Source organism: Humulus lupulus, chromosome 9, assembly GCF_963169125.1.
Source record: "Humulus lupulus chromosome 9, drHumLupu1.1, whole genome shotgun sequence".
NCBI lineage: Eukaryota > Viridiplantae > Streptophyta > Magnoliopsida > Rosales > Cannabaceae > Humulus > Humulus lupulus.
This window is the reverse complement of record NC_084801.1, coordinates 59,815,611-59,829,174: the sequence shown is the minus strand read 5'-3', so window position 1 is coordinate 59,829,174 and position 13,564 is coordinate 59,815,611. Positions and strand designations below refer to the sequence as shown.

Genomic DNA, 13,564 nt, shown 5'->3' with positions numbered 1-13,564 from the left:
CGACCAGCTGGTCGATCCTCGGGAGTGGGAAACAGTCTTTGGGGCAGGCTTTATTGAGGTCTGTAAAATCCACGCACGTACGCCACTTGCCATTCGGCTTGGGCACGAGTACGGGATTGGAGACCCACGATGGATAAAACGCCACCCTGATGAACCCATTCTCCTTCAGCTTCTCGACTTATTCCTTCAAAGCTTTTGATCGGTCTTTGTCGAGCAGCCTTCTTTTTTGTTGCACAGATGGAAAGCTTTTGTCAATGTTCAAGACATGGCTGATGATTGCAGGATCTATCCCAACCATGTCTTTATGCGACCAGGCAAAGATGTCCTGGTTCCTCTTTAAGATCTCCACCAGTGCTTGTTTTGTTGTTGTCTCTAAGTTTTTACCAACTTTCACAACTCTGGTTGGATTTTCCTCATCGAGTTGGACCTCTTCAAGGTCCTCGATGGGGCCTACTTCTTCTTCGAAATCCCCAAAGCGAGGATCTAAGTCTCTATCCTCACTTTGGGCAACGCCCTATTTGGTGAGATTATCACCTGAGCGGGCTTGAACATCAGTTGCCATTTGCAACTCCTTCCCGGCGGCATCCCTCGATACACCTTTTTTTGCCTTGGTGATCGAGGCGTTGTAGCATTCTCTCGCCTCCCTTTGGCTTCCCAACACGCATCCTACTCCTGCATCCGTTGGGAATTTCATGGCGAGGTGCCATACAGAAGTGATGGCTCGAAGGTCAACCAGAATTGGTCTCCCTATCACGGCATTATACGCCGAAGGACAATCAACTACTATAAAAGTAGTGAATAATGTCCTGTTAGCAGGCGCAATACCTGCTGTGACTGGGAGTCTAATTGACCCCACTAGGGCGAGCCCTTCTCCGGAAAAACCATAAATGGTTTGGTTGCATGGCTCTAGGTCCTTAATGGACAATTTCATCCTTTCCAGCGAGAACTTATATATGATGTTGACCGAACTTCCTGTATCGACCAACACCCTCTTCACCATCATATTTGCGATTTGGACATCCATGACCAGTGGATCGGAGTGGGGGAATCGCACATGCTGGGCATCGTTGTCAGAGAAGGTGATCGGTTGCTCCTCTATTCGACCCTTTTTTGGTGCACGATCCTCGACACTCATCATCTTGATGTCCTGGTCATGGCGTAGGGTTCGAGCATATCGTTCCCTCACTTTTCCACTATCTCCTGCAAGATGTGGGCCTCCGCAGATGGTGAGTAGGGTACCTACCACGGGAGCTGGCTGTAAAGGTGGCGAGCGCTGGTGTGCAGGCGCCGACTCGTTGCCACCTTGAGCCTTTCGCTGAGAACCTCCCATAGCTCGTACATACCTTCTTAAGTGTCCCTATCTTATCAAGAACTCATTCTCGTCCTTCAGCTCGTTACACTCATCAGTGTCGTGCCCGTAGTCATTATGGTAACGACAGAACTTTGTTGAATCTCTCTTGGAGATATCTTTTCTTATGGGTGCGGGTCGTCTGAAGGGCACGCTTGAGCTGGTCGCTTGGAAAACCTCGGCTCGGCTTTCAACAAGGGCGGTGTAATTGGTGAATTTCGGTTCATACTGATTATTTTTGGGGCGCTTACTCTCGGAGGCCAAGGGTTCGCCACTCACCCGCTTTCCACCATTTTTTTCGTTGCCATTCCCGTTGCCTTTGCCGTTGCCATTGGGCTTAGACCCGTTGGCGGCTTTGGCGGGTTCTTCCTTGGGCCCCTTGTCTTTTTTTGGCGATTTTCCTTCATTGGCAATCGCGTCCTCGAGCTTGATCTACCGATCAGCTCGATCTAAAAACTCCTAGGTACTCTTAACCCCATGCTTCCTGAGGCTACTCCAGAGGGGAGAATGGCGCCTAACCCCAGCAGTTAGGGCCATCATCCTGCCTTCATCGCCCACAGTCTTGGCTCCTGCTGTGGCTCGCATGAAGCGCTGAACGTATTCCTTCAAAGGCTCCCCCTCTTTCTGGCGTATCTCAACCAGTTGGTTCACCTCAGTGGGGTGCACACGACCTGCGTAGAACTGTCCGTAAAACTCCTTCACGAACATCTCCCAGGATACTATACTTGCAGGAGGGAACTTAAAGAACCACTCCTGAGCGGCATCAGAAAGGGTCGCTGGGAAGATCCTGCAGCGAGCATCTTCAGAGATTTTCTGAATGTTCATCTGTATCTCAAAAAAATTTTACATGAGATACTGGGTCTCCATACCCGTCAAAGTTTGGCAGAGTCGGCATCTTGAACTTGCTGGGGGTTTCTGCCACAGCAATCCTTTGTACGAAAGGGGTGCCCCTCCTCCAATCGTACTCAATATGCGATGTCCACCCCCCGACTAGCTATTGCACAACCTGGTTCAGGGCATCGATTTGAGCCTGAATAGCTTCAAGAATTGCTGGGGCCTCTGGTGCCGGGGGAATGTACTCATCGTGCCTTTCTCGGCGGTCGTTGAGTACATCCCTCAAGTCATCATCTCTTCGCCGCTGCTCGCCGGCTCCGAGCCGACTAAAGACGTTATTTTGTCTGGGCTGCCCCCCAGCATTATGACCTGCTTGTCAGTCTTCTCTAGGTGGGGGGCTTCTACCTCCACCTCTCTCCTTATTCCTCCGACCATCATTCCCTCTTCCTGAGTCGGCCTCATTGTAGTCGTGGCCATCTCTAAACCTTGACTGGCTATGGTGGGACCGACTGTTTCCTCTGTTACCTCCTTAGGCTGGCATTTCCTAGGCGTTAGGGGGAGGCCTGCGTTGGTCGGTGGGTCCCCGTACATTGTCATGCCGTGGGGGGCCCCTGACCGCAGAGCCTGTCTCTGAGTTCCTTCTATTGGCAGAAGGACGCTATCCCTTGCTCGGTGGATGCGGCTCTTCACCCCCTGGGCGTCTAGGGCTGCGGGGCTGTTGCCCGTATTCTGCCTCGAGTGCAGGGGATTTCCTCAACCAGCCTGGGACAGAGGCTGCGTCTCAGGATCCCTAGGTGGGATATTATCCTGAGGCATTGGTGGCTGCTCCGGCCTCTGAGGGCTTGTTGGCTGGAGCGGAGGGCTAGGATTGGGACCTCTTTGAGGTGGCCCGCTTGGGGGTTGATCAGGCTGCGAGGCAGGCGCAACCTAATTCCTAGCCAACTGGAGGGCTGCTTCAAGGGCTACCATGGCATCCCTCTGACGACAGTCCATCTCCGCCTGTCTCTCGCTCAACTCTTGGCGCTGACGCTCTATCTCCCTCTGCTGTGACGCCATTATCTCGGCGGCACTCTCCTGATTGGCCCTCAGAGCGGCCAACTCATCTTGCAACACCCCCAGTGTTATCTTCAGGGTCTCAGAGTCCACTTCCTCCTCATCAAATTCCAAATGAGGTTTGTCTTCAGCCATATTTGGAGGAGGAGGTTGGGATGGTGCAGCAGCCTGTCCAGTCCTCTTGGTAGTCTTTGCCATTAGATTTTTTTGGATTCAAGTCTCTCAATGAAAGCACCAGAATGTTGGCCCTGATTTTGGTCAACGACACGGAGTCTAGAAAACGACAGGAAAGTAATATAGAGCTTGAGAAAATTATCTAATGGAAAAATAAAGAACACAGAGATTTATAGTGGTTCGGCCCCAGTGATTGGTAATGACCTACGTCCACTTGATACTATTATTAGTATTGAGCTCCAAAGGCGTGATCAAAGAACTAGGGTTCCTGAGTTTCACAGACCTTAGAAGAAGAAAGCAATAAAAACGATGGATAATAGTACTATAATTCCGAAAGAAAAAGATCGATCCCCCTCCTTGAGCTATTTCTTGTGTATTTATAGGCTCAAGAAGGATTACATGAATTAGGAAATAATATCTATCCTTAATAAACGGATCTGCAAGTCATAATGAAGAGATATTCTCAGATATCATTACAACTGTACAGATCTTTACATAAAGAAACGGAGTATACGACCAGTCTGGTCGTATATAAAACATGATATTTCCATGTGGAAATAATGCAGGTCGATAGGCGAGCCATATCTCTGCTACGTGTCCGCCACGTGTCGAGAATCCTTGCCACGTCATTAGCAGCTGATTTACGGATAAATAATATAATTATTAAATATCTAGTTTTGTATTATATATTATTATAATAATGATATTTGAATTTGAATTTATATTAATATAATTAATAAATATATGTTGTTAATTTGTTTTAAATGTATACTCCATTAAATATTTAGACTATTTCGTTAAAGTTAACAAAACAAACAGTTAAAATCAATAATTAATTCCCATTATCTACACTTTTTATATAGAAGAGATATTATTGATTATAAACTTATCCATATATGTACATGCATATATATTGGCTAATTTATTGGGTGAGAAAGGCAAGGAATAATATTTATACATCTATATAAAGGAGAGCTTTGGAGAAGTGACATGACATTCTATAATTATTTAGAACTTTTTTATCTATTTTATTATAATTTAGATGAATATGAGTTTTATTTGTGTATAATGATTTGTTAGTAAAAATCCCACAATATTTACAAACTATTGGGGTGTTATACTTGTATGCTACAAATATAATATTTTTTTTCATTCACTTTGATTTGTCCAACAATTAGATTTTTTTTCTTACATCAGTGATTGATTAATGCAATCTTCCTTAATTAGTTCATCAAATTTATATAAATATAAAATTAGTATTATTTATCATTATTAAAATTAGTAATTTTTTTATATTTATATCTTTGTTTATATAGTGTTTACCCAAAAATGGCTGCTTATGACGTGGCAAGTATTTCTCACACGTGGTAGAGTCGAAATAAGGCGGTACTGTTCGATTATCGACCAGCTATACATTCCTTCATCAAGCCTGACTATTAGATACGACCAGGCTGGTCGTATAATTCGGTTTATTTCCTTATAAGATTGTGATCTTGTAATAATTACGTGGATTATTTCATCTTTATTGCCTTGATACGCGGGTATTAAGGAGAGTTAAGGCCCAATGGCCCATGTAACCCCCCTTGAGCCTATAAATATGCATGAAATAGCTCAAGGAAGGGACTTTTGATCTTTGAAGCTTTTTTCCGAATATTGAAAGAGAGAGCATATAGTTCTTTGATTTGTGAAACTCAAGAACCCTAGTTCTTTGATCACGATATTGGGATTCAATATTAATAATACCACTAAGTGGATGTAGGTCATTACCATTCATTGGGGCCGAACCACTATAAATTGTTGGTGTTTCTTCTTTACCATTAGATTAAATTCTTATTTGTCATCTCATTTCCTGTCGTATTTTTTACTCCGTGTCGTTGGCCAAATCGAGGGTCAACATTCTGGTGCTTTCATTGAGAGATTGATAAAAAAAACTGTAAGAAAATCTAATGGCAAAGACATCCAAGAAAGCTGGACAGACCGTTGGCACTGCACCATCCCAACCTCCTCCCCCAAATGTGGCAGAGAATGAACCACATTTAGAGTTTGAAGAGGAGGAGTTAGATTCGGAAACGTTGAGGGCAACACTGGGGGTGTTGCAGGACGAGTTGGCTAACCAAAGGGCCAATCAGGAGAATGTTGCGGAGACAATAGCGCTGCAGCAGAGAGAAATTGAACGCCAGCGCCAAGAGCTGAGTGAGCGGCAAGCGGACATGGACCGTCGACAGAGGGATGCCATGGCCGCTCTCGAAGCAGCCATCCAATTAGCTCAGAGTCAGGCTATGCTAGCCTCTTAACCAGATCAGCCACCGAGTGCGCCGTCTCAGAGAGCTCCCAATCATAGTCCTCCGCTCCAGGCAGCAAGCCCTCAAAGGCCAGAGCAGCCACCTGTGGCTCAGGATGATGTCTCAGCTAGGGATCCTGAGCAACAGCCTTCATCTCAGGATAGTCGAGGCAATCCCCAGCCCCCGAGGCAGAATAGGGTCGTGCAGCCACTCCACAGCCCTAGATGCCTAGGGGACGAAGAGCCAAATCCACCGAGCACGGGACAACGTCCTTCTGCCAACAAAAGGAACATCGTGTCAGGCTCTGCGATCAGGGGCCCCCCACGACATAACAATGCACGGGGACCCAACGACCAGCGCAGGACTCCCCTTGACGCTCGGGAAATTCCAGCCCAAGGAGGAAATAGCGTGAATAGTTGGTCACGCCGTAGCCGGCCCCAGTTTAGAGACGGCTATGATTATAAAGAAGTTGACTCTGGCAGAGGAAATGCTGGTCGGAGGAATGAGGAAAGAGGCGGAGGCAGAAGCCCCCCACCTAGGGAAAATAGGCCAGCTAGCCATAACGCTGGAGGGCAACCCGGGCAGCAGAATGTCTTTGATCGACTAGGAATTAGCGAGCAAAGACGCAGGGATGATGAGTACGCTCCCCCGGCACAAGTCACCCCTGCGGTCCCAAAAGCGGTTCAGGCTCAGATTGATGCTCTGAACCAGGCAGTACAACAGCTGGTCGGGGGACGAACGTCCCACATAGAGTACGATAGGAGGAGGGGCACTCCATTTGTACAGAAAATTGCTGGGGCTGAAACCCCCAGTAAATTCAAGATGCCGACACTGCCAAACTTTGATGGGTACGGAGACCCAGTATCTCACGTTAACAAATTCAACAAAAGAATTAATTAACAATTTAAAAAATCCTTATAGTCTCACATGGTTTACAAACTATTGTGGGCTTATACTTTTAGGCTATCAATAAACCCTTCATTGACTTTGATTTGTAATTTGTTCTTAATATGATTGATTTAACTCAATATTGCCCAATAGTTATATTTTTTTTGAGTTTATCAAATTTATATCAATATTTAACATATTATTTATATTTATATGTTTAATTTTGCAGTATATATTTTATATATTATATATTGAAAAAAATGATAAATATATAGTGTAACAAAAATGTATATATATTTTATCATCTATTTTTTTTAAATCACGTTCAAAATCTTTGTACCGGTATATAAAAGATTATATGGTGTGGTGATATTGAGTTTGTTTGGAAAAAAATAGACACTCTAACATGTTAATAAATTCAAGATTCTCAAGGAAATTAAGAATCGATAATATTGAATTTTTTTTTTATGATTTATCTTTATGCTAATCATATTAGATAAAAAATAAAATAAAATAAAATAAAATTATGATATAGTTCCTCATATTTTTATATAAGAATTAGAAAAAGTATTAGCAAATTGAAAAAAAAAATTATTTATGAGACCGTTTTAAGTGATGATCTAATATGTGTATGTATATATATATATATATATAATTTCTGGTGAGTTACACAAACATATATAACATTAAAGAAAAGTTGAAGAAATACTAAAAGTATACAAAAATTATAATTTTTAATCATTATAAAAAAAATTATAATTGTAACGACCCGAATTTTCAAGACTCAATAATGCGGAAATATAAATGTTTTCATTTAACAAAATGTCTCAAAAACCCATAGAAAAAAAAACTTTTTAAAAAGTCGTATGGTCATACTTAACATTTAGTTACAAACATGTTTTATAAAGATTAGAGTGAGCCTAGTTTAGGAAAATTACACAACATTTCCAAAAATAAAAAGGCTTCCCAAAAGGTCGGTCCACATGTACATTTGCAAGGAAGACTCCAGCGCTCACTGCTCTGCCTTGCCCTTGCTCTTACCTACAACATGAAACAACTAGGTAAGCGAAAACGCTTAGTAAGATCAACTTTCAAACAAAGCATGTAGAGAATTAGGGTTCCAGACCCATCTGGACCCTACACAATCAATTTTAAGAACGCTAAAGCGTCCTGGCAAACTTATGGTCATGCCTGATAACCAAGGATAAATTAATTCATATCTAGATAAAAATCCTGCACTCAGAAAATCCCAAAACAAGCAGATATATTATATCACAACTATATCTTATCAACAAATATATCCCTGCACTCAGAAAATCCCAGAGCAAGCAGATATATTATATCACAACTATATCTTATCAACAATTATATCCCTGCACTCAGAAAATCCCAGAGCAAGCAGATATATTATATCACCATATAATTCGAGACCAACGCTCGACAATTTCCAACAATTCAGACGTAACGCGCCCTCCAACATAATTGCTAATCTATAAAAGAGAACCGAGTCTCCACACTAAGATCTAGCCAATAAATATTCTCATCAAGGGTAACTATCGTGTTACCTAGGGCATCGCTACTTATCCAAGAGCGTAATCCAATTTACACGGTTTTACGGAGACTTCTATGTTAATCAGTGGTGCTGGTGAGCAGCTGCCCCTAGGGTGTTCAACCTCACTCTATCTTGGCAACCCCTAGTATCTCTAGGCACTCTCACGAAATGGCCAATATTCACGGCTGCTATCCGGGAATAACTTATCAGAGCACTTGCTCGGATTCTAACCGTCCAATGATTAAGTAAGCATGAGGGCCCCTAGGTCCCATTTATCTTGGCGCCCCTAGGTTTAACCAGCTTATCCTCATCTCATGGCCACTCGTCGCGGTAATGAACCGGACATAAATAAAATCAAGCAGTGTGACGGGGATCAACCGTCTAGGATATGACGGACTTCTACCGTTCATATTTTCTAAATCAGCACTCACTAGACTAACGTCTCTAAGCAACTTTCTATGACAGCCTATATATGTGCATGTATCCCTATACTAACATACAAGACAATAATCATTTCATGTTGCAGCCATACAATATAAGTTGACTTACTTGGAGTCCTTAGCGCTCAGCAAGTTTTCACCCTCCAACGTTCAGTCCAGTTACGCTTAGCCAATACTGTAGTTATCCATACAGTATACTCGGATTAATTATGGCACTAATAATTCATTATTATTATTTTGGGCAGTTTGGTCATTTTAATAAAAGTCATTTGTAAGGATTTATAATCCTTATTTGGTTTTAAACCTATTAAGGAAAGTTATACAAAATATTCGAGACTAAACCCTAAGTCTCGGGGAGACCTATCCTAAGGTCTCGATACCTAGGCTCGGGTATCACAATGGTATTTCCCACAATCCGCTAAAAATCTTTTTCTTTCAAGGTATCGCCATTAACTCGCACTTTCGACTAGTCGGTTAAAATATGTAAGATTTTAGCCGGTATTATATCCAGAAAATACAAATAAATTCCTTAATTATTTTTAAAGAAAATAAACTCTTTAAATTTTCCTTTTATTTTTCTTAAGGTTTTAATATCTAAAAACCGTTTTAAGAAAATTGCCTAATTTGTCTTAATTAGGAAAACCGTTATAAATTTCTCATCTTGACTAATTAATTTTCCAAAAGCAATTAATCAATTTTTACTTACTAGGAAAATAATTTATTTAATTATTTTCTCAAAATATAGGGTTTTAAACCCTCTTTTAATTTATTAACTATTAATAAATTAAATCTCTTATTTTTAGAAAGAATAAAAACTCTTTAATAAAAATAATTCATTTAAACTCAAAGGGATAATTTTAGTGAAAATATGATTTCAAGACTTACCAATTTATATCTTCAAATAAGCAAAATTTTACTTTTTACCTTATGTTCCAAAATCTCATTTTTACACTAAGTGTGAAAAACCTAATTTTCACATTTTTAACTACATACTTCGTTAGTTCATAACTTGAAATTTACTTACCCAATTGTTTCCAAAATTTCCCAATTCCATTTTTGTTATGCCATTTAGGTCTTTGTAAAATCTTAGGTCAAAATGAGCATTTTTGATTGGTGAAATCATTTTCCAACAATGAGGTAAAAATGACCTTATTTTCAAGTCCTTATTTTTTTCCAAACTTTGACAGTTAATAACTTTCAAACCGTTTAATATTTTCTTACCAAATTTTACAGTGGACTAATAGGTTATGCCAGCAATATGTCCACAAAATTTTAGAAAAAACTGGGTTCATTTTCCCTATACAGTGGCTGTCCAAATTTGGTTCCGAAAATAAGAATACGAAAAAACAGTTTTTTACCTAAACTTTGAAATATCATAACTTACTCATTTCTAAACATTTTTTAGTGTTTCAAAAGCTCAATTTTATGTACTCAATCTTAAAAACATCACAGTACAATTTAATTTTACAAAAACAATATACAGTGGCTGCTTGACCCCTTGGAAGTCACAGCTTAAAACATGTTTTGTTTTAGGGTATCCTACAAAACCCTTGGGGGTTTTGGTTCCCATTTTCAAAAATCAATACACATGCATCATAAAAATTATTAAACAACTACCATAACCTTATTACATCATCAACAAGAAACTCTAAGCATTAGATATACAAAATAATGCTTAAAACTAAAAACCCTACAACAAACTCATCAAAAGTAAACTTTTTACCTCTTTGGTGTTCTTGCTTAAGGTTTGGACCTTCCTATAAGCTTTGACTCCTTCAAAACCTTTCAAAAACCCTAACAAACTTCCCCCAACAACATAGTCAATTAGCTATTTGAAACTCTATGCTTAAAACTTTACAAAAACCTAGATTAGTGAAAGTTTACCTTAGGGAAAATACTTCCTAGACCAAGACTTAGCCTCAAAGTTTCCTTGGTGTTCTTGGGCTTGAAAAATGGAGAGAACACTTTGAAAGGTCTTAAAAAATCAGATGAGTGAATGAGAGAGGGTGGTGTGGTCGGTTGGGGAGGGATGGAAGAGTTATATACTATCTAATTTATCTCAAAAACACTCAAGTGTTTTCCTCCCACTTGCCCACTTGACTTGACATAGTTAAAATGAGATTTTATTTTTATTAAGTTGGGTTCACACCACCTAAACACCACATGGCCGGCCAACCCTTTGCCATATATGATCATTTCATTTTTTTTTTTTTAAATAAAGGTTAATAAAGGTTTCATAAGAAGAAAAGTCAAAATTGGCTTTTGACACCTTTTTCACTTTTATTAAGTTTTAATCACCAAACTTAACATTAATTAATTAAATTAAATGTCTCTCACATTTAATTTAATTAATCACATAATAAAATTTAACTTAAGGTCCATTCATGGAATAAAATTCCCCATTTTGGTAAAATTAGGCATTTAACACAAAATGCCCTAAAATTTCCATTTTCTTTTAGGTTTATTATTTTTGACCAAACTTTAACTTTTATGAATGTATTTTATGCCCAAAATATAATTGCCATGATTTTTCATTTTATTTTCCGAGATTTTTTACTCGATCAGGGTTTTTGTGTCGGTCCAGGACCGAAAGTCTTATCTTGACTTTTAAAATCACAAAATTCATATTTTGGCTAGCAATAACTCATAGAATACTTACAAACAAAATATAATATTATTTAAAATAATATTCTTAACCCGGGGGAAAAATCCCGACCCGAGTCGTTTAAAGGTACCCAAAAACGTAGGACGTTACAATAATTTCCTTACTCATATTATATTCTTTTTTTTAAAAAATATTATAAATCTATATATTTATATAAAAGAGAGTCCTAAGAAGATAATGTGACCCTCTAAAATTATTCTAAATTACTCATTCTATTTTCTTAATTCTTCTCATTTTTTTATTCAACTTTTTCTAAAAACAATATATTTTTATTCTATTTTTAAAAAAATATATAATAATAATAGTAATTAACTCTCTTTTATTTTATTTTATTATATATATATATCTATATATAATAATAAATTAATTACAATTAATTCTATTTTCTTTTATCTTGGTTTCTAAACATTTATCTATATATAATGATAAATTAATTAATTAATTTAAATGAGAGATATTTAAGTATCTTCTTAAATGAGAGATTTTTTAAAAAAAAAATATTATAATTAAAATGAAATGTGCATGCATATATAAATATAGGGAATTTATCATATAGGGGCTTCACTTTAAGCTCTACCGGTGAGACTCTTAGTGTTCTCGACCTTTGAACAATTTTCGGCATGATTTTTTTTTATGACCGTGTATATTGTAGCTATCTAGAGTATCGACGCAATTTTTAGAAAATTATGAATAGTTTATAGCACCAAAAAACTAGGTTCAAACATGTTGTTGCACGCGTGACTAATTTTTTTTATGCGCGTAGAAAGCAACATGCTTTAACCTAATTTTCGATACTGTAAACAATTCAGAATTTTCTGAAAATTTGCAGGATGCTCTAAACAACTACAATATACACGATCATAAAAAAATTGCGATGAAAACTGTTCACGAGTCAAGAACACTGAAGAGTCCCACTAGTATGACTTAAAATGAAGCCCCTATAGGAGAATTGTCCTGTAAATATATATTGAAATGATTTAAAATTAAACTACAAAACAATTATATAAAATAAAATATATTCTGTTCTACTCTATTTTATTCAAATATTTTTTCCAAAAATTCAATACAAACTTTTTGTTCGATAAATTTTTAATAATTTATTTTACCCTTTTAAAATTAAAGGGTCCAAATAAATAATCGACCAAAATACATGTGGTTCAAATAATCTATCTATATAGAATTTTGAAAATTTTCAATACATACATGGTTCAAATGTTAATTTTTAAGAATAAAAGTTAAAAGCGGGCAATAGGTCAAAATAGAGTGTTCAAATAATCAATCTATCTATTTATATTTTTAACATTTTGAGAAAACAAGGAGTGTAAAAGTTAATTTTTAAAAATAAAGGGTAATCGACCAAAATAACCCTTACACAAAACATAAATTTATTTATACATAATTTAGAGTTTTATAGAAAAAACACATATAGTGTATAATAATAAAAATATAAATAAAATTACGCGTACAACAAACTATTTGAATTTTGTTCCTGATACTATAATTATTCGTTATACAATGAACACAATCACAAAAAAAATTAGGATTAAGACACGTCCACATGTCCATATAAAGAGCATATTGTACGAGTAGGTAAAAAAACTCCTTACCATGCAATCTTCTTAATAAAATTTTAAAAAATATATTTTTTAATTATTAAAAAAAAATGTTTTCTAGTTAATATATAAAGTCACATTTGGCAACTAAATGTGTACTTGTAATTACTTCAACCAATCAAACAAAGGAAAGCCACAAAAAGACAGAAGGATTTGGTAGTCTCAACCCATTAAGCATTATTTCATACAACTAATATCAAACAAAAGCATTAAGAGAGACATACTTAATTAGTGAAAAAAGGGTAAGTTTGGAGTTTGGAAGGTTTTGTTTGCTTACGTGAGGAATGACAAGGGTTTGGGGTGGTCTATTGACTTTGCAACAATTCAAAATATTCCATGCTCAAAATTCTCTTATTCAAATGAAGAATAAGAAAAAAAAAAAATTATAATAAAGGAAACTCAACCACTCGCTTTCTTGAGTAGCTACTATTTCACTTTGGAGCTAACACACTAATGGCAAACCCACGACGATCGTCCCTCAACTACTGCATATCTCCCTATATGTAACCCCATATCTTTTAATTAATAACTTCGCATTTACATTACATATACTTTTTTTTCTTTCTAAAATGTTGTAATTTTATTTTCATACTTGTATGGTCTAACGAGTGATGACTTTTCTTGTTTGTATTCTTTTCCTTCTTCAATAATTTTCGAAATGTTTCTCTGAACAAGTTTATATTTATATATATATATATATATCTGTCATTACACG

At 37.5% G+C, this 13,564-nt stretch overlaps 1 long non-coding RNA gene across 1 annotated transcript; it reads right to left on the bottom strand.

Moving 5' to 3' along the window:
* Positions 1 to 7,367: 7,367 nt before the first annotated feature.
* On the bottom strand, positions 7,368 to 11,007 carry LOC133801925 (uncharacterized). The gene is made up of 3 exons (XR_009877061.1): positions 10,456 to 11,007; positions 10,295 to 10,373; positions 7,368 to 7,620 (listed from the first exon to the last, which is right to left on the bottom strand). It is a non-coding gene; the product is annotated as an uncharacterized LOC133801925 (long non-coding RNA).
* Between the last annotated feature and the right edge of the window lie 2,557 nt (positions 11,008 to 13,564).